Raw genomic sequence first — 24,624 nt, forward strand, 5'->3', positions numbered from 1 at the left:
AATTTGAATTGTCATCAGTATGTCCATAATTGAAGTGGAGATAAAAGAAGCTCAAAGAAAAAAATGTGCAAAGCTCTCCTGAGGATAAATCATTACTCAGGCTTTAGAGAAACAGATGTAAACTTGATGGCAGTGGAAGGAATCACATATGGAATTCCTTCAATGAAAATTTATTGACTTTAAATAAATAAAATATATACTTATTAATACTTGCATCCCTGAATGAGATATCCTTCATAAAATTTTTAAAAATCAAGAAATTATATTGTTCTCTAAATGTTAAATTATAAAAAACATAATAGAGCAAGAGAGGGGTATGAAGATGTAGCTATATGCTAAAATAGTGTCCCAATCCCCAGAGGAAACTACTGATAATGTGGAATCATATTAAAAAGGGAATCACAGAAATCAATATTCAAAGTACCTTTTAAATATTTTTCAGGACAGTGTGAACTTTTGGCAATAAACTGCAATAATTCTCTCCCTTGGAAAAGTCATGTTTAAGCCAGAAATAAGTGTAAGAGATTGTATTGTTCCCTCCCTGTTAGCCAAACCTTCTCTTCTGCATTTGGTGCTCATTTGTAATGGCCCAAAGTCACAAAACATGATTTAGCTAAATCTTCTTAGCAAGCAACATTTACTACCTATGTGCCCATGCACACCCACCCACCAAGAGAACCAAGAGAAAATATTCACTCATACGGACTTTAATATTCTTGTCCTAGAGATACTAGATCTTACTGTAAACTTGACATTCTATATGATTCAACTTTTAGGTTATGTCCACCATGTCCATTGGGGTATTACATTCCATATAACAACTATGATTTTTATTTTAAATTGAGGTTTTTGGGGGGCATATCAGTGTACCCATGAAATAGGATTGCATCCACCAGTGACTAAAACCATAAGTCAAAGAGCCATCCAGGTGGGAGCTGATTAGCCAAGGTAATGTCTGCTACCCAGTGAGGCCTATGGGTAAGAGCTGGGGCTTGCTTGGGTGAAAAACACACAACCCAGTGGCTACTTAGTGGCTGCATGTAGAAGTACTCTATTTCCTTTACTTTAACTGCTGTGCAAACAATGGCAATGAGCATAATAAGGGGATGAATACCTTTATAAAGGAACAGACCACCAACTATCTAATAGAGATTAAAAACTGAGAAAAGTAAAATGTTCAAGTAAAATCAAACAAAAGGGTAAGTTAATTTCATATGTAAATCTTCCACATATGAGGAGGACATACAAGTTGTAGGATATGGGGTCATGGAGATGGAGAGCTCATGGAGTTGAAGGAATATATAATTAAAATTGTGTCACATGAAATAAATAGAATAAATTCATGAAATTTAAATACAACTCAAAGATTGTTTCCTATGCAAATATAAATAAAGAATTATTTGTTTAGAAAATTAAAAGCGAATGAGAGTATTTTCTAAGACTATAACTTCTTCAGATAGAAGAAATGACTTTTAATATCATGAATAACATGAACAACAAATATTTTGTTCATCTCTATGTTCAATGTTCCCAGAAAATTCTATGCATTTTCAATTCTTAAATGAATTAGAAATCAATTGACATAATTTTAAATGAGCAAATTAAAAGCAAATTAGAAATTTCCACCAGCCTTTATCTAATACTTATACACATATTTAAGAAATATTTCATATCACACTTTTCAATACTGCTTTTTATAGTTGATTTTAACTTGAGTTAAAAGCATCAGTTATACATCTATTTTACTATTTCCCTTTTTTGAGACCTTTTATGTATACTGATTGTAAATAAATATTCTTTAAAATGTGGAAAAGGGAATCATTTTTCATATAGAATACAGATTTGTCCAGGGTTTTAATAAAAAAATGTTTCTTAAAAAGCAAATATGAACAAGAACACTTTCCCTGTCTTCTCTATCCATCTGCCAAATTTCGCTTTCAAAGAATTGTGGTGACAGTATCAAATACTCTTGCCATCCTTGTCACTTTTCGTTTGTTTGAGAAAGGCACAAGAAATTCTCCTCTAAGGAACGAGAGAGAGAGAGAGAGAGAGAGAGAGAGAGAGAGAGAGAGAGAAAGAAACAGCTGAAAGTCTTCTGGTCTACCCCTATATTTCCTATTTGCCTGCATTTCATGCTGTTAATATTTTAGCAGCTGTAGTACCAGGGTCCAACTTAAGTTTTTAACTATTTAATTCTGAAACCTCAGTCATAGACTGGAGAAAAATAGCTACAACTGGAACCACAGAGGTAGATGTAGAGGGACAGATTGATTCACTTTTTAAGAACCGACAGACAACAAGGAAACAGAGACCTCAGTCTTACAAACAAAACGGACTTTATTCTGTCAGCAACGGAGGGCTTGGAGGAGGACCTGCACTCAGAAGAGATGGCAGCCCTACCCACACCTTGATTTCAGACAGATAAGATTGAGCAGAATGCTCTGATAACCTATGCCTGGGTTCTTCTCCTATGGAACTCTGTGAAATGTGAACAGTTTTCTTTCTAGTGCTAAAGACTAGGAGAATCAATTTATTCTTAAAAGCAAGTCCAAAATTTCTAATCTAAGATAGATTTGGTTGCTTCATAAGGAATGGGAAAAAAACTAAATAGCATATAATATTTGATATAGCGTCTGATACCTAGGAATACATATTACAGAGCTAGCTGTGTTTTTATCAACATTTCCTTTGTTCCCATTTCTGTTTGGACATAAATGGTTTATTTGTGTATATACATTTTACCCCTCACTTATAGTTTTCTTATTACATTGTTTCAATGTAGCTTTCAAGGAAATAAGCCTTTGAGGAACCCACTAATAACCAAGGGCCAGAATTTTCTTAGGGCTTTAGAAGCTTCCAGTGAACCAGAGTGGTACCTCCTGTTGGAAAGAGCAGGACTGTATCTTCCAGTATTACATTTATATTCCTGTTTTGGCTGGAAAATAGGGGCCACTGAGATAAAAAATGTGGTTCAGGGATGTCTACATCACATCTTTCTACCAACAGGATTTTGTGCTGAATAAAGTTTTTCCATCATGTTAAAATGATTGGAAAAAAATTTCTATTCTTCCCTATAGATACATTTCTCTTTTCATAGAAGCTGACAAATTTGTAGTTTGTCTTTTATACTTCTTCATTTTTCCCCTAAAACTACAAATTCTTTTTCTTATTTCTTTCCTTTGAACCACAAAATTTGCAGCCCCTAACTAGAACTAACTGAAGAAAGGAAGAACTTCAGTTAGATCTCTTCTCAGGTCTTTCAGGATTAAAATTCATTTTCCCAGAGTGGATTGATTATTAAAATATATATTATCTCTGTCAGATAATAGGTACTAATGAAAATCAGGTTTAAAGGGATAAATGAACAATAAAGGGATAAATGAACTCAATACAAAAATTGTATTGAGTACATTTTGTAGCTTTGTATGCTAACTCCTTTAATCCCCATAATAATTCAATGAATGAGTAATGTTATTACCAACATTTAATAAAATACTGAAGTCCTCAGTGATCCCCAAATTCAGATGTTATGGCAGGAATTTCTATCCATCAGTTTAATTTTTATCACAATATTTTATAATTTATATAAATGATAAATGAGTTATAATTTCTTTTGGCTGCTCTGAAAAGATCTAGTTTCTCTTGCAATTTCAGACATGTTAAGTGGACATTGCTACCACCTTTTCATTTGCAGCTACGCACTACTCTTCTATGCATTTTCTGGGTTATTTGCTCACTAAAACTATTTTTAAAAAGAACAAAATTTAACACAATCTTGAATACTATTTTAAATTTTCTTTAGTTAGTGGCAAAAGTACTCCAAAGTTCAAAGTTGAATCAACTTCTACATTTTTCTTTAGATCTTTATGCCTTTCCTACATTGATAATAGTAAAATTATCCTGAAATTCAAGTCCCTTCACATTTCATTGTTTCTTTCAGCTCAAAAATCTGACTGGTTTGTACCTAGAGAGTAAATATAAATAAAAATACATAATTATGTGTATAAATATATGTATAAATATGTATAAATATATAATATACAGGTACATATTTAATATAAAAGCTATTAAATATCTATACATAATATATAAGTATATTATATTTATATAATAATATAAATATGTATAGATATATACATATACACATATCTATACATAAATAAATAAGCTGAGCATGATGGTGCATAACTATATGCCCAGCTACTTGGGAAATTGGGACAGGAGGATCGCCAAGTTTGAGACTAGCCTGGAAAACAGTGAGAACCTATCTCAAAATAAAAAAATAAAAAGTTCTGGGAATGTAGCTCAGTGGTACAGTGTCCCTGGATTCAATCCCTAGTACCAGAATATAAGAATACACACACAGACACACAGACACACACAGACACACACACTCTCACACGTATATATACATGTATATATAACATTATACAAAATCCTTCAGAATATTGACGTCATATTATTCTGGTAATCAGTGTACTGAAAGGCTCCAAATGCCCATTAAGGCATCAGACTGTACAGGCTCCAGACCTGACATTGTCTATTTTGGTTCAATAATGATTATGCACATGTAATTGACTGAGAATGTATCAGACCCATAAGTCACATTGTAAATGGAAAAAAAGGCAATAAATGTATACAAATAGATTGTAATTACAAGCCAGTTCAATAAAATGGATTTGATAAACTTCCTTATAAGTTATAAATATTCTAACAACCTTGTGTAACAACCTTGTGAATGACTGCCCACAGTTTTATCAAGGGTTATATAGTTGTAAGCAGAGCAGGTAGTGTGTGTTCTAGCCTCTTTAGAAGTGAGACTTGAATGTGGCTTAAACTCCTTTCACATTGCAATAGTGACTGAACATGTGATTCCAGAAGGGCCTAAAAAACTTCCCTTAAAAGACTCTAATTATCACGGCTGAGATTGTGGCTCATATATAAGTATATTATATTTATATAATAATATAAATATGTATAGATATATACATATACACATATCTATACATAAATAAATAAGCTGAGCATGATGGTGCATAACTATATTCCTAGAGCGTTTGCCTAGCACGTGTGAGGCACTGGGTTCAATACTTAGCAGTGCATAAAATATATATAAACAAATATAATAAAGGCATGCTGTCCATCTACAACTACAAAAAAGACCCTAATTATCAAATAGCAGTCATTGTGTTCCCATCATTACAGTGTTTGAAACAAGTATTTTTTCGAATTTTCTAACTATGCAACATATTTATCACTTACTCATGCTTTAGGAATTGCTTGAATTATAATTCTCACAATATTTAACACCTTATTCATTATTTTATATGATAACAGAGGTTTTTCTCATGAGTCAATAAATCAAATAATACTCAGACAGGCCCTTAATTCAGATTCCATTTATTTCTTCCAAAAATTAATTTTTCTCTGGGTCAACTATAAGAAAAGTACATTTAGAAAATGAATAAGAGTAAGAAGTTCTCAGAGGGTCTTCCATTAAAACCAATCTCTGGGTAGGTTGCTTTACAAGCCTATCTATACATGAACTGCCCACATGGATGGATCAAAATTCAAAACTTTTTGGTATTTTTCATGTTTCCTCATAAAACTTGCTTTTTCAAGAAGTCCATCCATTTATAAATATTTGTAAAACATTATATTTAATAAATTATCATAATAATTTTATCTTGTGGAATAATTTAAACAGCAAAGTGTTATCTCCCTTTTGTTTAGCACGATGTCATCTGCTTACAGACCTTGATTACATCTACAAAGTCTCCTTTGCCAAACAATACAACAAATACTTGGGAGATGTCCCGTCACATTCATAGGTCCACCACTTCATGGGAGAGATTTCCTCAAGTGTGCACATCAGGGAGTAGTCATTGAGCCATACTAAGATGCTACTTGCCACACATTCAGACAAAAGATGACTATTATCTGCAAAATTACAAATAGCATAATAATTTATACATATGCACAGTGGATGGCTTAAGATATGTCAGATATTTTCTGATATTTTGGCACATTACATATTCTACAAATCCACCTTTTATTGTTATAGAAAAAATTCATAAATCCTAATTTTATGTTACAGCATTCATAATGACAACAGTTCTGTTTAGCTAAGTACTGTGATGATATAAACAGATCTTCTGTTCATTCTTTCAGAAGGATTTCAAGGGAAAACTTTTTAATGCAAAATATATTTTTCCTTCAAGGGATTTATAATTCACTTACTGATAGATTGATTCTTCTTTATAAGATCAAGATGTGATACAGCCTTTTCCAGAATGAAGCAGAGAACAGAAATGAATTGAATAGATTTCAGAAGACAGAAACTAGAGAAAGAAATTGTCACTCTCTGTAACTGAAATACTATATTATAAACATATTCTAATCAAATATAAGTAGACAAATATTGCCCTGGGTAAAATTATAAATTAATATTGGCCCATCCAAAATATTCATAATCTAAATAAGAGAATCAAGCACTCAGGTTAATCTAAGTACCATTTTAATTTTACTCCAAAAACATTATATCAAGCTGATAAATAGTATAAACTATGATGATTAAAAACTATACATTTTCTCTGTTTTATGGCTGGTTAAATTGTTTTATATTACCTTTAGTCTTTTTCTAAGAAACAACACCAAGGGCAACAACTCTTAATCTTTAATTTGGCAAGTCCACTGTCAGCATGCTGGTGCACAGCTCAAATCCTGTGCTTTCCAATCCCTTGCCTAACCCTGTACCTGTTGTGAAGGAGGATGTCAATCAGAATTGATGCCTGGTGATGATATTTCAGAACCTTGCAATACTCTTTATTGGTAAAGTCAGATTGCTTTCTCAGCTACCCCCAAGATATCTTTTTAAATGCGGAAATTTTGGCAAATAAGAGGAAACATTTGTTTGCTTCTTTTGATTTTCTTATTTTTATCTTGTAGTTATGTGATTGGCTGTTGAAACTATTTATTGACCTTTTATCTGTTTACTCATTCCCACAGTTCTTTCCTCAATCAACTTGATAGAGCCTTGGGGTTTTTAGGTGAGTAAGTAGAAAGAAAATTATATGCTGAAATACCATAAAATATAACCACATTTGAAAGTAGCCATTGTTGCCTTTTAACTGTTATTGCATGGGCAAAATATTTCCTCGAAGCTCACTTTCTGTCCCCAGCTCCATATAACCTTTGGTTTGACATATGCAGATCATACCTAAGTGGATACGCAGCAAATGCATAGTTGTAAATGTAGGTGACAAAAATCAGAACATTCAAGCCGGTCACAGGGTAATGGAGCGATGTACAATATGGATTTATTTATAAATTAAAAAAATATTTATTGAGTGATAAACATGTTCCAGGTGCTATATTAGGCTTTAGGGATAAAATCATAAAGAAGACCTATTCCATGCCCATAAAGGCCCTTATCAGCCTAAAAGCATTCTAGTAGAGAATATAGTCAAGTTAACCCTACTATAAAAATGAAATCCTCAGGAGTAATTCCTAGTTCAAGGATAAGTTTCTTGTAATAAGGCAACACACAGGAGGTAATTCAGTCTAAAAGAGAGTCAGAAAAAGCTTTCTGAGTAGAATAAGTGAGAGTTAACTCCTGTAATGCCTTAGACCTTTCCTTAAAAAAAAACAAAAAAACAAAAACAAAAACAAAACACAACCATCATTAACATGTATCCTGAGTTTATGTGGCAAATTTTAAAACAACTGATGCAGAGGAATTTCTCCCAAGATATTCAAATAATTAATGAGTGGCCCTTTTCTTGTTGATATTCAAGAAGTCATATTGAAGTGCTATTTGATTTTGCAGGTTCTTTGATTAAGGCAGACAGTCAAATCACCTAGTGCAAAGTCACCACAAACACCATGAGCAGTTAGGGGTCATGAAGAGGTGACGGCCTTGTGGCTGCTCTGCTAGTCTTCAAATCTTTGAGGGTGACAGTGTCTTTGATCTGTGTGCCTTTTAAACAAGGAAACCTGGAAATATCTCAGATGATCATTTGATCTGTTTCTGGTGGGGAAGTTGGTGCTCCAGCTGCCACCAGCAAACATGCTGTGCTCTCCCCCACTGGCTAAACCCCAGGCTTTTATGTTGGAGAAAAACCAGGCTTCCAGCCACATAGAGAGCTAAAGAAAGGGCTGATGAATAAGGCCAGTGATTGGAGTGGCAGGCAGGCTGCAGTACCCAGCCGCAACATACACACAGAGACAAGTGGCCCCAGGACCTGCAGAGCAGCGAAATGTGTAGAAGCATTCATAACAAGGGAGAACAAGGCGGCTACTGCCATGGGAGGGCGGGTGCTCAGGAAGAGTCTGGCCAGGAAAGGTCTCCGTTTAGAAAAACACCAGGCTCTTTAATTTAAATGGCAAGAAGCCGAGTCATGCCACAGTGGTAAATGTAGAATGAGGCACAAGCAGAGGATCTGGAGACCATCCTTTAGGCAGAAGGATTCACAAACCCATGGGAAATGGGAAGTGGAGCCTGGAGCAGAGGCCAGATCTGGGTGAAATGAAAAAGTCCTCCTGGTGAAATCTATGGATAACTCACACGATCTACATGACTTGTGACGCAACAGGGAGGGAGGGAGGAAAATGGTTTATGAAGATAGTGGGATAGCGTGATCTCAGATTACTGTAAATCACAAGAGCTTGTAAATCTCAGCATATGCCTTATGGGAACATTCGCATCCATTTAAACATTTACTTAGCAGATCCACAGTGGACTCCTTATTTACAAACCACTGTAGTGGATCCTCCATCTACAAAGATGAATAAGAAGCAGATCCTGCTATGTGGGAATGGTCTGAAGAGGAGAAGAGATATGTTAACATAACGCATTATTAAACTCCACTATCAATTATTAAATTATTAGTATTCAGCTGAAACAAAGCATCGTCATAAAATGATTGCTAATCCTTTCTGTAAACCAGCTCTCTCAGGAAATTCAAGATGAGATACAACAGCATAAATGCTTTTCTATAAGCTCAAAGTATGTGCTTATGTTGAGAACAGCACATTTTATTATTCACAGGATACCACAGTTATCACATCTCAGAACAGTATTGGACATGTGTATAGAGGGAAACATCTCTTTTTATTGACCTAATAAAAATCTATTTGGATACTATTGATATTGAGCCATACCATAAGGTTTATATAAACTCTGCATTGGTTTACTCTTAAAGGAAAAATATGTGGAGAAGACTAAGTTGGCTTGCAGGGAGGAGATGGAACAACGGGCATCATTGGCAGACTGCATAACAATGAATTGGTTCCTGCAAAAATAAAATTGTTACTGTTCGTTTTTGTCATTTACAATTGATTCATGTGCTGCATCTGGCATTTTAATCTTAGCATTTGAGAGCTATTCCATCTTTCTTTAAGACATGAGAATTAGTCAAAGACAGTTAAAGAGGACAAGTATCGAACACAGCATCATTAAAAGAAGAATCTGATTAGAGAAGTTTGAAGCTTTAGGAATTGTTATTTGACAGTATCCTGTGTGCTGTATGAAAGACTTTCTGAAGCCAGAAAAGAAAGAGAATCTAAAATAGTGCTGCTTTAAATTCTTTAACTTATGAACATAATCACATATGCTTATGCATTATGGACAAGAATGTGTAATTAGAGGGTTACATTTTACTAATGATATTTCCAAATGTCATAGATGCATTTCTTAATTATAGGTAAAGTCATATCATTTTGTAATTGGAATGATTTATAAAGTTATTTGTATAAATTTATTTTAGGAATCACTATCTTTCTTACCATGAAAATGAAAAAAAAAAATCCTAGTAGGCTTTTGTTTCAACCCAAATCTTTTGAGGGTATCTTCCCAGCTATCCCTTTGGCAAGTTCTGAAAATGGAAAAAAATACTTTAAAAATTTCATATTCAAAAAACTTCGAACATGGACTAGTTTTCAGAATGGGGTTAAGTGCTGTGCTTCAATTTTTAACCAATTAAACAATCGTGAAGAACTCAAATGCTAAACACACACACACACACACACACACAATTGGGTATTAAATAATAAAAAAGAAATTCTTTTGGAGCTTTACAAAGAGGGATGATCTGGGCTGAATGTTTGTCCCCAGTGATAGTAAAAACTGTGTGACTGCTACCTGACATCTTCAGGGTGTTATAAAAACCTTACTAAGGCATATAGTTCCAAATGAAAATTGTACGGGTCACTTGCAGGCTATGTTAAGTAAACAATAAAAAATTTAAAACAAACAGCCCCAAAGACTTAGGAACACTCAGGAAGGGAAGTGGATGAGTTATTTTTGAAGAGACTTACATTATCCATCCTTGTCAGGGGATAGACTCTCAAGCCATATTAAAGCTAGTAGCTTGCATTTCTGAAGTAGAAACAAAGAGGTTCAATTGTAAAAACTGTCATATTAACACATCGAGGTGGGAAATTATCTAAATTATCTAATATTAGAAAAGGAGATTAAAAGACCTAGTCTCAGAGTCTTACTTTCAATTCTACAATCATTTGAATTATTGTGTTATACTATACACTATTGCATGGGGTTCCCAAAAAAGTTTTAGCTCCTCCATATCTCTTTTCTTTTCTCCCTTGTAGGAAGAAAGCCAAATAATCTTTCTCTCAAAGCCTTGCTTTCTGAAGAGACTTGGTGGATCTTTAAGGTGGATCTGTACCATCATTTTGGGTAACATGTGGGATGAATAAAGAATATTCAGCAGTTTATTTTAGAATCTATAGCAATATACATTCCAGAAATTAGAAAACCTAATGGTGGATATATAAATGGATATGAAGGATTCAGGTTTTAGAAGAAGAGTTTGGATTCGCACATGTTATTTCATTTCTAATTTCAGGACCAAATTTACACATAAGCAATTTCTCCCATGATTTTCTTCTTCTTTGCAACCTAGATCAGGTCCTGGAACATGCTTTCTATCTTCAATATTCAGGGCTTTTCTTTGCTATACTTTGACTGTATAACTTCACTGCCCCATTTCTCACACTACAAGTTCCAAGGTGCCAACACACTCAACACTAGATCATTCTGATGGGGCTATTTCTTGGCAATATCAGTAAGTGTATGTTTCAGTAAAGGTCTTTTTTTTTGTTTTTTAAGAATTTAGTTTTAATGAATGTCACATCATTTTTTAACCTTTATTTTGTTTACTTAGTTCTTTTTCTTTTTTCTTTTTAAGCCTCATGCATGCTAGGCAAGCATTCTACCACTGAGCCCCAGCCCCAGCCCTCAATAAAGGGTTTTAACAAATGAACTCTTTGTTTTTTTGTACTGGGTATTGAATCCAAGGGTACTTAACCACTGATCCACATCCCCAGTCCTTTTTTTAAAATATATTATTTAGAGACAGGATCTCACTGAGTTTTATAGGGCCTCACTGAATTGCTGAGGCTGGCTTTGAATTCACCATCCTCCTGCCTCAGACTCCCAAGCCACTGGGATTGCAGGCTTGTGCCACTGTGCCCAGCCAGATAAACTCTTTAATACTGAAAACTTTAGCCCAAAGAGGATAGGTATTTTGATGATCATGGAATAGATTTAACTATACATAACTGTCTAAGTGAAATTCCTATGAATGACAATTTAAGGTTCTGACTTGTTTAGCTTAGTGAAAAATTATTCTTTTAATTAACATCTACAGAGTACTTATGCTATGTCATACAATGTTATAATCTAGGGATATAATCCAGGGATGCTGCTTTGCAAAAGATAGACAAAATTTATGACCTTTATGAAGCTTAAATCTAGTGATGACAATAACAGAAAATAAACAAGATGTATAGTAGCAGATAATTAGCATATAATAAAAGATAATACATTGAAGAGTAATAAGGAGATAAATTGGGATTCTTACAACGTTTAAAACTAATCCTTAAAATTCAAAGGAATAAACACACTTAATCCCATTTCCTCCCCATTTCCCAATTATTGGAAAGAAGAATAAAATGCTGGCAATAAAACTTTAAGTGGGGGAGGGAGAGGGAAGAGAAAGGAGAAGTACTAGAGGCTGAATTAGAACAAGATATATTCCATGCTTTTATAATTATTTCAAAATGGATTCTATTGTTATGCATAACTAAAAAGAACCAGTACAATTTTTTCAAATGTTTAGAAAACATATCCCAGCATTTGGAGTTAATAATAAATTAATTTTATAGCTATTCTGTACCAACTACTCTTGAGTTATAGATACAAGGGTGCATTAAAAAATAGCCTTCAAAACAAACTCATACTATTATATTTTTAGGGTGATTCATAAATCTCATTATAGAGTTATTGTGTTGACTAGATATTTTTTTTCTTAATAAGGATAGCATTTTAAAAATATGCCCACAAATTCTTTGATATTATTTACTTCAAGAGGTGGAGCCATTCCCACTGTGTGGGGTCTGGTTCAGTGACTCACTTCAAATGAACAGAATAAAGAGGAAGTGATGGTGTGCAAGTTTAGGGAGTAGATCATAAAAGGTACTGTGGCTCCTTACTTACCCCCTTGTTCTCCATTACATCAGATGCTCTGTTAAGGTCAGCTGTCATTTAGGCAGAACACTCAGGCCTCCTGAGAAACTGAGGCCTCCTGCCAACAGCCATATGAGTGAGTCAAGCTGGCAGCTGGTGTAGTTCTACTCAAGCTTGCAGATGACTCTGGTCATTGCTGATAGCTTGACTGCTACCTCATTGAGATCTTGAGTCAGAAGAACCCAACTCCCTGATTCCTGACACTCAGGTTCCACATGAAGGTAATCAGTGTTTTTGTTTTAATTTGCTCCATTTGGGGGTAATTAACATTATGCAGCAACAGGTAAAGAATGCAATCACTTTTTTTTGGAGAGTAGGTAAGTAACAGGGTAATCAGTATGTGTGTAGACAATGATAAAGAAATATGTATAATATTTATAAACAGAGATAGAAAAAAGTGGGGGCAAGCAGAATTTTTGCAGTACTCACATGCTTTTTTTTAAGATTGTCACTAGAATTTAGAACATTTCCCATAGATAACCAAAATTGCTACAGGATTTTAAAGATGAGTTTGGAAGAGCAATGAAATTATGTGAAAGTTAAAAGAGTCCCATGGGTTGGTATATTTACTACATGAAAGTATTGTTTCAAGGAAGGTCTCTTAGGAAGGATCAATATTTTAGAGGATGAATGGGCAAAGTAACATGGACCCATTCATCAGTTTAACTTGGATTACCTGGTCAAGAGGACAGACTACACCATGAGTATGTTGCAGCATCTGGGAAAGAATTGAGTGCTGTGTTTTTGAATGAGATGCCACCTTGGAAGGGATAGCCCACTGTGGTGACTTCAGTGAGAAGATGAGGGGCAGGTGGTGGATAACAGAGGGCAGAGAAGGGCCAGGAAAAAAAAAAAGTAATACATGATGGTAATAAATTATAAGACTATACAAAGTGAGTACTCAAAGTAAGGACATTTCATGATAGTTTTTGAGATGGGTCAGATATTAATCAAATTTTATGCTCAACAAACATAACTAGAGCAGGAAAATAAACAACATTTTGATTTGACAAATATATTAAGAAGGTGATAAAGAACACCCATTTCTGGCAAATCCAAATTACCCTTATGGTCTATTTGCTTAGCTAAGCAGAAACTGCTAATTATTCTTTTTAAATTTCAAGGGCCTGCCTTGTTTAAAAGAAAAGTATAAAATATTTGATCTTTCGACAAGACAGATTAATGATACTAAAGAAGTTCTAGGTATGGTGAATGTCAGGAAATAGTTTTTAATTTTTTTTATCCTATCAAAAAAGATCCAGTGATAGAAACCTTTGGATACCCAAGCAAAATGTATCTAAATTCGGAAATTTGGAAATATCCTTTATGCAACTTTTTAAACTCAAATATAGGAAGATTTGCTGTAACTTAAAACCCCTTATTTCAATGTGGGAGGGCCGGGGAGATAAGCTGGTAGTGAGGAGGCTGAAATTAAAAATAGAAAAAAGGATTTTCCTTGGGAATGTTGATTTTACTTTGAAATTGAATGAATAAAAGTAATATGAATAAATTATTTTATAAATATAATAATGATCTATGTGGATAAGACTTCATGGATAAGACTTCATGGGTGATGTACTTCATGTAAACATACCAATGAGTAATTTATAACACCTTATATAGAAAGATGAAGCACTCAAAAATCTTAGAAACCATGAAGTGATTTAATGTAGAAACTACTTTAATAAGAAAGAGTGTCACAGCAGAGGAAATTAGCCACTGAACACAGTATTTTAAAGTCAAGAAATTATTCCTGGTAGCTTGCAACCTACATGAACACTTGTCCCCTACTGACAGGCAGACCCTCACTCAAGACACACTGCCTATAAATATGACCTTCAGATTCATCTATTACTATGCATCTTATTGGAGGAAATTTTTTCCCCTAATACCATTTTATTTTCTAGATTTTTATGTCAAATCTCCTTTAATGCACAGGTATTTATGCCTGCCTCATCTTAATGCTTGTTTATTTTCATTACAGATATTAGGAGCACTCTATGTAAAAATGAATATTATACACTGTCAAAAAGTTTTACTTTTGTGGAGTTCAGACAAAAAACAAAAAGCAAAAACTCTAGTTGGGTTTGATGACACATGCCTGTAATCCCAGAGACTTGAGGGTGCTGAGACAAGAGGATTGCCAGTTCAAACCCAGCCTCAGCTATTTAGCAAGACCCTCAGCAACTTAGTGAGACCCTGTCTTAAAATAAAAAAAAATAATAGCTTGGAGATATGGCTCAAGGGTAAAGTGCCCCTGAGTTCAATCCCTAGTACCAAAAGAAAAAATAATAAATAAGAAGAAAAAAAGTCTGATTTTTTCCTTTAAAATTGCAACTAGCCTTAAAAATCTAGACTAAAACCAGGTAAGTTAAAGATAGTTAAGGCCCAAAGTGTCTCTGTTAAGTCTGAAAATAGATCTAGCTCTGCAGAAAGAAGGAATTGCATTCAGAGCACATGTTCTCTTTTTTTGAATAGTGTACAACCAGTTATTTACAAAATTTTTCAAAATTTCCAAAGTCCTTGATCTTTGAAAGCACAGATACGCATTAAAAATTGACCAAATTATGTGCATTACTAATACGTAACAGCAAATCCTACTATTATGTATAATTATAATGTACCAACAAAAATCTGATGAAGGAGTATCAAATTAAATTTATTAAAAAGACCAAAGTGAAAAATTTTTTGTAACTTCCACTTGATGGCTTTGCTATAAGAATCTATCTTCAATGTATTATTAAAGACAAAAAAGTAAGCTTTCCATTGTAAAGTATTATAATTAATCTGCACAAGTACAAATTAAATTCTTCTCATGAAAAATTGAGAAGGCTTCCATTTCACATTTCCAACAAGAGTTTTACATTTCTAATTAAAGTTTCCAAAATATTCTTATATGAAATAGGTTTCAAAGTATGTAATCTATGTTTGTTTATTTATTTTTTGGGGTCAAGTTTCCCTAGGTATGGACATCATCTACCAGGAGGGTAGATGATGGCTCACTTTTTAACTCTCTAACTTTTAAGCCATTAATGAAATTCAGAGTTGTGGGTTTTTTTTTTTTTGGCAGTAGTGATATATCATTACTTTCCATATATTTAAATATCATACATCTTTAAAGTGAGCACATAAAGACCAAAGTATGGAAATCCAAAATGAATGGTTCATTTTATCCTTTGAAGCATCATTTCACTGCAGCCTGTTCCCTGTGCTGAGCCCCATGGTACAAATATAAATTCACCTTTCAATCATTTGTGTGGGTTAATGACACTGAGTAATAGCACATTAGCAAAGTGCCATTCCAGACACCAGCCAGGCATGCCAAACAGATAATCTGACAATCGTTTCAGATTCATTTTCCACGAACAGAAACACTGTTCAGGCTTATTAACTAGCAAATCTGCATAAGGCATAACGTACAGCACAAACCTCCATTAAAAGTAGCAATCTATCTCATTAATGTAATTTACAAGGATATTTGGCCCATTCTATTGTTGTAAAATCTAAAAAAAAAATATGTTCCTGTTCAACAAAGCTGTCGTTTATTTGTAGCAATTTTTTATCATGTCTTTTACACTCCTTTGAAATGAACGGATCATAAATTGGTTAATAATGAAACTGTTACTCAAATATCTTATATTTTGCTGCCAACAGTACAGAGCATTTAGAATTTAACTCCTTAATGTGTTCCTCAAAATTTAATCTGATGATTGACTAACCCAGTGGTCATTCATGCCAATTCCTCTTCTTTTATGTTTTGATTTTCTACTCACAAATTGTGTCAAAACTTCCTGTTGAAACATGTGACCAGGGATGGTTGTACTGAATATCTGCAACCTGATTCTAAAAAAAGATACACTGGCTTAAGATTTCTACCATCTCTCAATTCATGCCAACCCCGGGTCTAGTCTTATTTTTATATCTACAATTGGAAAGCTGAAGCTCCCATTTTATAGTTTGACAATATATTTAATTTCTGTCTCTTGAAAGCTTGTTACTTCTTTGTGTTCTATCCTTCTTCAGATTTTGTAATACGAGCAAATTACATTTAGAATTTATCTTTTACAATGGTTTAATTTTCCTTCACATTCTCCTGATACAGGTATAACTCATGTAAAATTAAGGTGACCTGCTCCTGAGTGCTCATTTTTCAAGAAAGCTATCAAATGATAAAGTCTTATTATATAGAAATGGTCACATACAGGCAGCTTGTCAAAGACAGTGACCTCTGCTGAATTACTCATAAACATTAAAATGTTTCCACTCCTGTGTGCCATTCTCCAAGTCTAACGTCACTTACATTGAAAACTTCTACATGAGGGAAGACAGTAGCTGTCAATGACTTAATTAGATGAGGTCACCAAAGTCTCAGAATTTTGGAAGGGCAGTGATTGTTAGGATAATAGTCTCCTCCTGAAGATCTGTTTCCTTTCAAGGTCCCACTTCCTGAAACAGAGCACAGGGTTTTTCAACCCCAGTAGGCTGCAATCACAAAACTCATCTTTCTTCACCCTTCAATTTTCCTGCATTGAAGACAATGATATTCATATAATAAAATTTCTTGCTTATGCCACCTCAACTTTCAATGATAAACTCTTCCTTCAATGTTTTGTACTTGATATTTTTCTTTCATTCAGAAATCATTAGTGTTGTCATTTATCCCCAATTTTTTATATTGCAAAAAAAACTTGACTCCATTTCTCAGAGTTGATTTGCCTTCCATGTTTGTCCCATTGCCATGGAGTTGAGGTAGGGTCAAACTGGGCTGGATATATGCAATTGACCCTCTCTACTGAGGATTCTGCTTTTATGGATTCAACCAATTGTGGATTAAAAATGCTATTCAGTCAGGTCAATTTATCCAACTCTAATCTAAGTTCATTTCTTGGCCCTTCCTTTAAGACCAGTCCTTTCTGGAAAGCAGTACTGTTATGGTTTGGATAGGAAGTGTCCCCCAAAAGATTTTTTTTGTTAATGCAGTAAGGTTCAGAGGTGAAATGACTGGATTGTGAGAGTTGTAGACTAATCAGTTCTCCTAGTTTGAATGGAATACTTGGGTGGTTTCTGTAGGCAGGTGGGGCATGGCTGGAGGCAGTAGGTCACTGGGGGACATGTCCTAGAAGGGTGCATCTTCTCTGTGACTCCTTCCTTTAGTCTCTCTGCTTTCTGGCTGCTGTGAATAGAACAGCACTCCTCTACCATGTCCTTGCACCATGGTGTCTTGGGCCTAGAGCAATGGAGACAGCCTACCACAGATTGAACCTCTGAAACCACATGCCAAAATGAACTTTTCAAAGTTGATCTTGTTGGGTATTTAGATCACAGCAATGAAAAGCTGACTCACACAGGGATCTTCCCTCTGGGCTCACTGCAGATTGCCCCAGCAATGAGCACTAGTTTCACCTGTTGGTCACAAGTTCCTCAGTCACTAACCAATGGATAAGCTTTTTAGTAAGCATTTCTGTCTGGAAGATGCTGGCTAACAGGTTTTTAAAAGACTTGTGAGGTTTGGCCTCACAAGGTACTTTGTCCTCCTAAGAGGAACATCATCATTTGGGGACAACAATGAGCTATGGGTAAAACTACACATATTACATAAAATTTCATGTAACAAATACAATATATTTTAAAACAAGGGTATTCCTTAGTTTTTCCAGAGAATGTTTTCATTATCTCTAATTATGTTCCCAAATTCAAAAAACACAAATTTACATTTTGCTATAGTTTTCAAAATATAATAATTTCTTCATATTCTTTGAAGAACTATACGTCTCACATTAACTATAAATCCTCTCAAAATCCTGTATAAAATGGAAATTGCTCAGGCTGAGTGCTGTCTAGGTTGGGACTTAAAGGCTGGGCCAGAGTTCAGAGTCCTCAGACTTTGCTGGCTTTGGGAACTTGGGCAAGTTTCTCATGTTCTCTGAGATATCATTTCCTCATTCACAGAACAAAACAGTAAGAACTGAACTGTAATTTGTCATGAAGATTTAGTTAGGACTTAATTAATCTGTGCTTTACATGTATTAACTTGTGTAACACGACACAGATTAAACACATGTTGAAAGTAAACTACCATTTGCAACCAAATCAGGACTTTGAAACTCTTAGAACTTTGTATGGCTATGAAAACAACCCCTAGGTACATAATGGTATGAGTTGACGTCTTGTTCAGATCACATCAGGGCACAGATGTGTGCTTTGTTAGAATTATCCTGATATAGGGCCCAAGTAATCTTTGAAAAATAAAAAAACAAAAAAACAAAAAACACCACAATGCTGCTTTGAAGGAAAGCACAAAACTAAAGCACACTTGCAGTAAGGATTTTTCTATATTTTCTCATTGAATTATAACCCTCTGAGGTATACACTATTCTTATTCTTAGCTGACACACAAGAAAACAGAGGCTAGAAGAGAATAAGTAACTCTTTGGGATCATCCATGACTTTCAGCCCAGTCTAAATGCCTTCTTTCCCTTACATGGGGAAAAGCAATTTCACTCTCAATTCATTTATTTGGACATATCTGGAATATAAATTATGACAGTTTGTGACCCATGAACATATAACAGGCACATATGTGAATGAAACAGCAAGAAAAATAGAATGCTGATTTAACTAGAATAAAAATGTTTAAAGCCAACTTTTAGACTGATCATATATTTTGGGAAGGAGCAGATAATGTGTAAGGATGCATGGAGCTGAATTCTAAGACACTGGAGAACAATTTCATCTACAGGCTGTGACATACATTAAGTTCCTTCTTGCTTCCCTTTAACTAAGTGATTTTCTTGTTCTTTCTGTGTCATAAACATAGACCACAATTTGGAAATAAGTTTGCATTACTGAGGGGTAAACTATGAAATCACTTTCTGTAAGATCACTTAATAACCTTTCCTTTTTAAATACTTGCACTACCTGACATCTGCTTTCCTTTATCAACTACTGAGATCCTAGATACTGTCACACCTCTTTAAAGGGTTCAGGATTGCTTCCAATTCACTGAATTTCCCTCCTGTCAGCTTTAGGGACAATAGTCCTAATACTGGATGATCCTTCTAATATCTGAGTGGTCACTTCTATAGATGAGAAGAAAGACAAATCATGACATCAGTACCAAAATATTCCTGATTCTCAAGCCAAAGACTTAAACCTTTCATATTGATGGTATTAACATATCAAAGAAAAAAAATGAAAGGGAAAGTTCTGAGACACTGAAGCTGGTGGAGCCATTCTAAGCACTGCTCACAGTAGAGGGTGTGGGGGTCTCTCAAACAATATTGTTTCCTGGAGACAGAGAAGGCAGCCTGCTGGAGCTGGATGCCTCTGGAACCCACATTCCCTAGAAGGTTTCCAGGGTGTGGGGGGGATCACTTGGGAGACAGTATACACTATTTTTTTTTCACCAAATACCTGTTATTTCTTAACTTTCCTAAATTTAGAATAATAAAATCTTTGTAAAAAGAATGATTTTCATCAATACCCATTTAGACACAGACAGCTTTAGTAGTCATATCAGGAGTCCAAACCTACACATAAGAGCACAGGTTTTGGAGCTGGATCACCTGGGTTGTAATTCCAATTCTAGTGTTTATTCATCATGGGGCTCTTACCATATTATGTAGACTCTCTCTGGGACCAACAGTAATCCCTATTTTATAGGTAGATATGCAAATTAAGTTCATATATGTAAAGTGTTTTAGAAGAGTGTATGATATAGAGTAAGTTCTTATTACTTTTAACTATAATTATTATGGTTACTCTAAGTTATTTCTAGATTTTTAGCTCAGTCCTACCACCTCTAAGCTCAATTACAACTCTGTATTCAGTCCTCACACCATGCGCTCTCTGTATTGACAACTTCCCTTACAGTTTGCATTCCTCAAGCTCCTCCTACCATTCCATTCATTCTAGCACCATTTTTCTTTTTCTCTAGCAACACTTGAAAATGAAAGCTGGACTTTCTTCTCTGTGCCTTTCAATAACCTTCCTGACTCACAGGACAAAGATAAGAGACTGTCATTTTTCTTGTTCCCCACTACCACTTTCTGCAAGACAACTCAACAACCCTTCTTCTTCTGATGTTTGCACTACCTGACATCTGCTTTCCTTAATCAGTTAATGAGATCCTATGCACTCACACCTATTTCAGTGATTCAGGGCCACTTCAATTTCACCATACATCCTTCTTGTCAGCTTTAGGGACAATTGTATTGATACTGATGATGATCCTTCTAATGTCGGAGTGGTCATTTCTATTCTTTGCCCTTGTTGCAAATTAAACTGATGTGTATGTTCTTCCAAAATCAGTTCCCTTAGTCTAGATTTGCATTAATGATTCTTTATTCAATCTGTATTTTGTCATCTAATTCTGTCCATAGTAGGCACATGGATTCTTACAGCCAAAATCCAAGGTAACACAGTTGGTTTGAACTTCTACCTTTAGGAAGGAATTGTGGAATTAGTCCTGTTCTTTTAGGTTGATTTATATGCAAACCTATATGAATTTTTACTTTTTGGGTAATTCTTTTTATTATTAGTTACACATTACAGTACAATGATTTTGACATATTATATATTTGAATCAAATGGAGTATAATTTCTCATTTTTCTGAGTGTACAGCTTGCAGAATCACATTTGTTATACACTCACATATATACATACAGCAATACTAGTGTCTATTTTATAATAGTCTCTCCCATTACCTTCTCTTTTTTTGGCGGGGGGGGGGGCTGGTATTGAATTCAGGGGCACCTAGCCACTGAGCCACATCCCCAGCCCTTTTTTTGTGTTTTATTTAGAGTCAGAGTCTCACTGACATATATAGGGCCTTGCTAAATTGTTGAGGCTAGCTCTGAACTCATGATCCTCCTGCCTCAGCCTCCCAAGCCACTGGGATTATAGGTGTGTGCCACAGTGTATAGCCTCTCTCATTACCTTTATATGTACATTTCCCTGTTATGTGTCCATTTTTAGTTTAAAAAAATATTGTAATCACTGTTCCCATGTGGGCTTAGATGATGTGGAATTTAGACCACTGAATAGGGCCCTGGGTGCAAGATTGAAGATTGTGGCCAGAAGCAAGAAATGTGCTCCACTGGATGAGGCTAACATACAGCCACAACTGAGATCTTTGTTTCTCCTTATGTTTTCTTAATTATTTTTTTGTTTTAATTAATTATACATGATAGTAGAATGCATTTATGTACTTTGATATATCATACATAGATGTGATATAATTTCTCATTTTTCTGAGTGTACATGTTGCAGAACCATACTGGTCATACAGTCACATATATACATAAAGTAATAATGTCTGTTTGATTCTATTATCTTTCCTATCCCCACATCCCCTCCCCTCCCCTCCATCACTTCCCTCTACCTAATCTAAGGTAACACTATTCATCTCTAGTGCCCCCAACCTTGTTGTGAATTAGCATCTCCTTATTGGAGAAAACATTCAGACTTTGGTTTTGGGGATTGGCTTATTTCGCTTAGCATGATATTCTCCAACTCCATCCATGTACTGGCAAATGCCATAATTTCACTCTTCTTTAAAGCTGAGTAATATTCCGTTGAGTATATATACCACATTTTCTTTGTCCATTCATCTATTGACAGACATCTAGGTTGGTTCCATAGTTTAGCTGTTGTGAATTGAATTGCTATAAACATTGACGTGGCTACATTACTGTAGTATGCTGATTTTAAGTCCTTTGTGTATAAACTGGGGAGTGCATAACTGAGACCTTATAGAATATATTACAATGGAGGAGAGAAACTGAATATTCTCATTTAAGTAGACAATATTGCCACTTGGCTACCTAAATGAACATGTACAACATTAGGGTGGTTCTGAACCTAATCAATGTCCAATGGAAGACCCAAAATGACAAATGAACTGTCTTTTGCAGAAACAAAAGTTCTCAAAGAAGAGCTTAGCTTCCTAAAGGACTCATAAAAGTCACTATATTTTTCACCCAGAAAAACTTCTTCTTCCTGAAAAAGTAACTAAGTTTTCATGGGTATGATGGTTAATCTTAATAAATACATCTTAATCTATAATAAATCTCTTTACAAAGTGTATACATACATGCAAATATAAATATGCACGTGTGTGTATCGTATTAGTTATGTTTCTTGGGAAATATGAGATTGATACAATAGGTTTTAGTTTGTTACTTCTGGAATACTTATTACTTTAGGAATCAGTTGTCTAAAACACTAGTTGTTATTTTTCCAGAAACGAGTAATAGATGCTATCATTTGCATGTATATATGATGGAATCTGGTTGAGAATTTTCCCAAAGACCACCAACTGTCATTTTTCTGCCATTGTACACAACCTACTTGTTATGCTTAGGATGGGAAAAGAAGGGGGCATGTTTAAATGACAACAATGGAATTCACTGGAACAGCAGCAGGGGTTCTAGCAGTTCCCACAAGACAGGCTTTTATAAGCACCAGCCCATTGCTACCTTGTTTTCAAGACCTCCTGCTAATAGTAAATGCCTGGGTTTTGGTTCTGGTATATTAGACTATCCTCTGGCCAGGAACTCAAGTTCCATTCAGGCATAATAAATCATCGGTCTCACACTAGCAAATAACTCACTCAGACTCCCTTCTGTCTTCCCTTTGACAGTTCATCTCCTGTCAAGTGAACTAAAAAGGGTATTAATGTTCTTTATTTTGCAACTGTTCAAGTCAGCACTTTTCATATTATCTTTAACTCTTTCTATTTTACAAATATGCACTCTTTAACTCTTTCCATTTTACAAGTACATATTCTTTAATTCCACCAATACACATGTGCATATGTATACAAACATATATGTGAATTTTTATCTACTTGTCATACTAATAAGACAACTACCCACCAAAAGCTTATAAGCATTATAATTTTAAGTTGGTAGACTATGACCTGAGTATATAAAATGGCAGCCTAATAAGTTTTACTCATTTCAGACATCAAACATAAATAATTAAGCTTAAAAAAAGACCCATTTATGATTCTGTCTTCATGAATTTAATTTACAGAAGCCATCCTAAACAATCACCTCAATCAGGCCTATTCTGACTTGGGTTCCCACTTTTCTATACAATTTGTCAGTAGAGTAGCTATGCCCCAAGGTTGGCTATGATCTCTAATTTTTGGGGGGTTTTCAATCCAGATCCCATTAAGCATGGGACAAGTCTTGCATGACTCATTTTAGAGCACCCTCAAGAAACAAGGAATAAAAGAGAAGAAGGAGTTAAAAAGAAAGTACATTTCTTGCGAAATAGTACATGACAAACAAGCTAACTATACAGAGGAAATGAGAACTCATAACAGTTATCAGAACATTCTATTTATTTTTTAATTAATTAATTCACATTCTAACATGTTAGGCACCATTCTAGGCACTGGAGTTTGTGTGGTGAACTAAATGGTGTCCTTGCCTTATTGTGGCTTACCTTTGAGTAAGAAGAAATTGGCAATAAATAGTCAAAACCAAAAATACGTGCCAGAGTAGCAAGTGCTGTGGAGAAAAACAAAACAGGGTAATGAAGAAGGGCCTATCTACTGGGCCAAAGGAAGGCCAGGAGTGAGCCACATGGGCAGACATGTGTTCGCCTTTGTGCTTCATAGTAATGACTATTTTTTCATCAGAGTGAAATATGAAACCATTCAATGTTTTCAAGCAGGAGAATGATAGGATCTGACACACTGAAATGATGATTTTTGGCTGCTCTGTTGAGATTGTCTTGTAGCAAGGAAAGGAGTGGATCTTTCCAATCAGTATGAGAGACACTGTTAGTCCTCAGTAACATACAGTCTCTTTTGTCTGTCCTGAATAAGAGGGTGTATTCCCAGCACCTTCTCAGTTAGGTGAGAGTCATTTGTCTGGTGTTGGGCAATGAATTGTGGGCAATAGTGGCATGTGTCACTTTTATGTGGATGATTCAGGATTGTCTACTCTCTTTCTTCACCTCCTGCTTCAACTGGCAATCTTGTGAATGGTGTTAGCTTGGATCCCTGAGATGTCATAAGAAGCCCCTTCACCCTTTGCAAGATATTGAAAATCTTCATTAACAT

The 24,624-nt window shown here is 34.9% G+C and overlaps 1 protein-coding gene across 2 annotated transcripts in view; it reads right to left on the minus strand.

Moving 5' to 3' along the window:
* The window catches only part of Unc5c (unc-5 netrin receptor C), a 354,227-nt gene that overhangs the window by 269,081 nt on the left and 60,522 nt on the right, over positions 1-24,624 (minus strand). The window lies entirely within an intron of this gene.

Source organism: Urocitellus parryii, chromosome 10, assembly GCF_045843805.1.
Source record: "Urocitellus parryii isolate mUroPar1 chromosome 10, mUroPar1.hap1, whole genome shotgun sequence".
Lineage (NCBI taxonomy): Eukaryota > Metazoa > Chordata > Mammalia > Rodentia > Sciuridae > Urocitellus > Urocitellus parryii.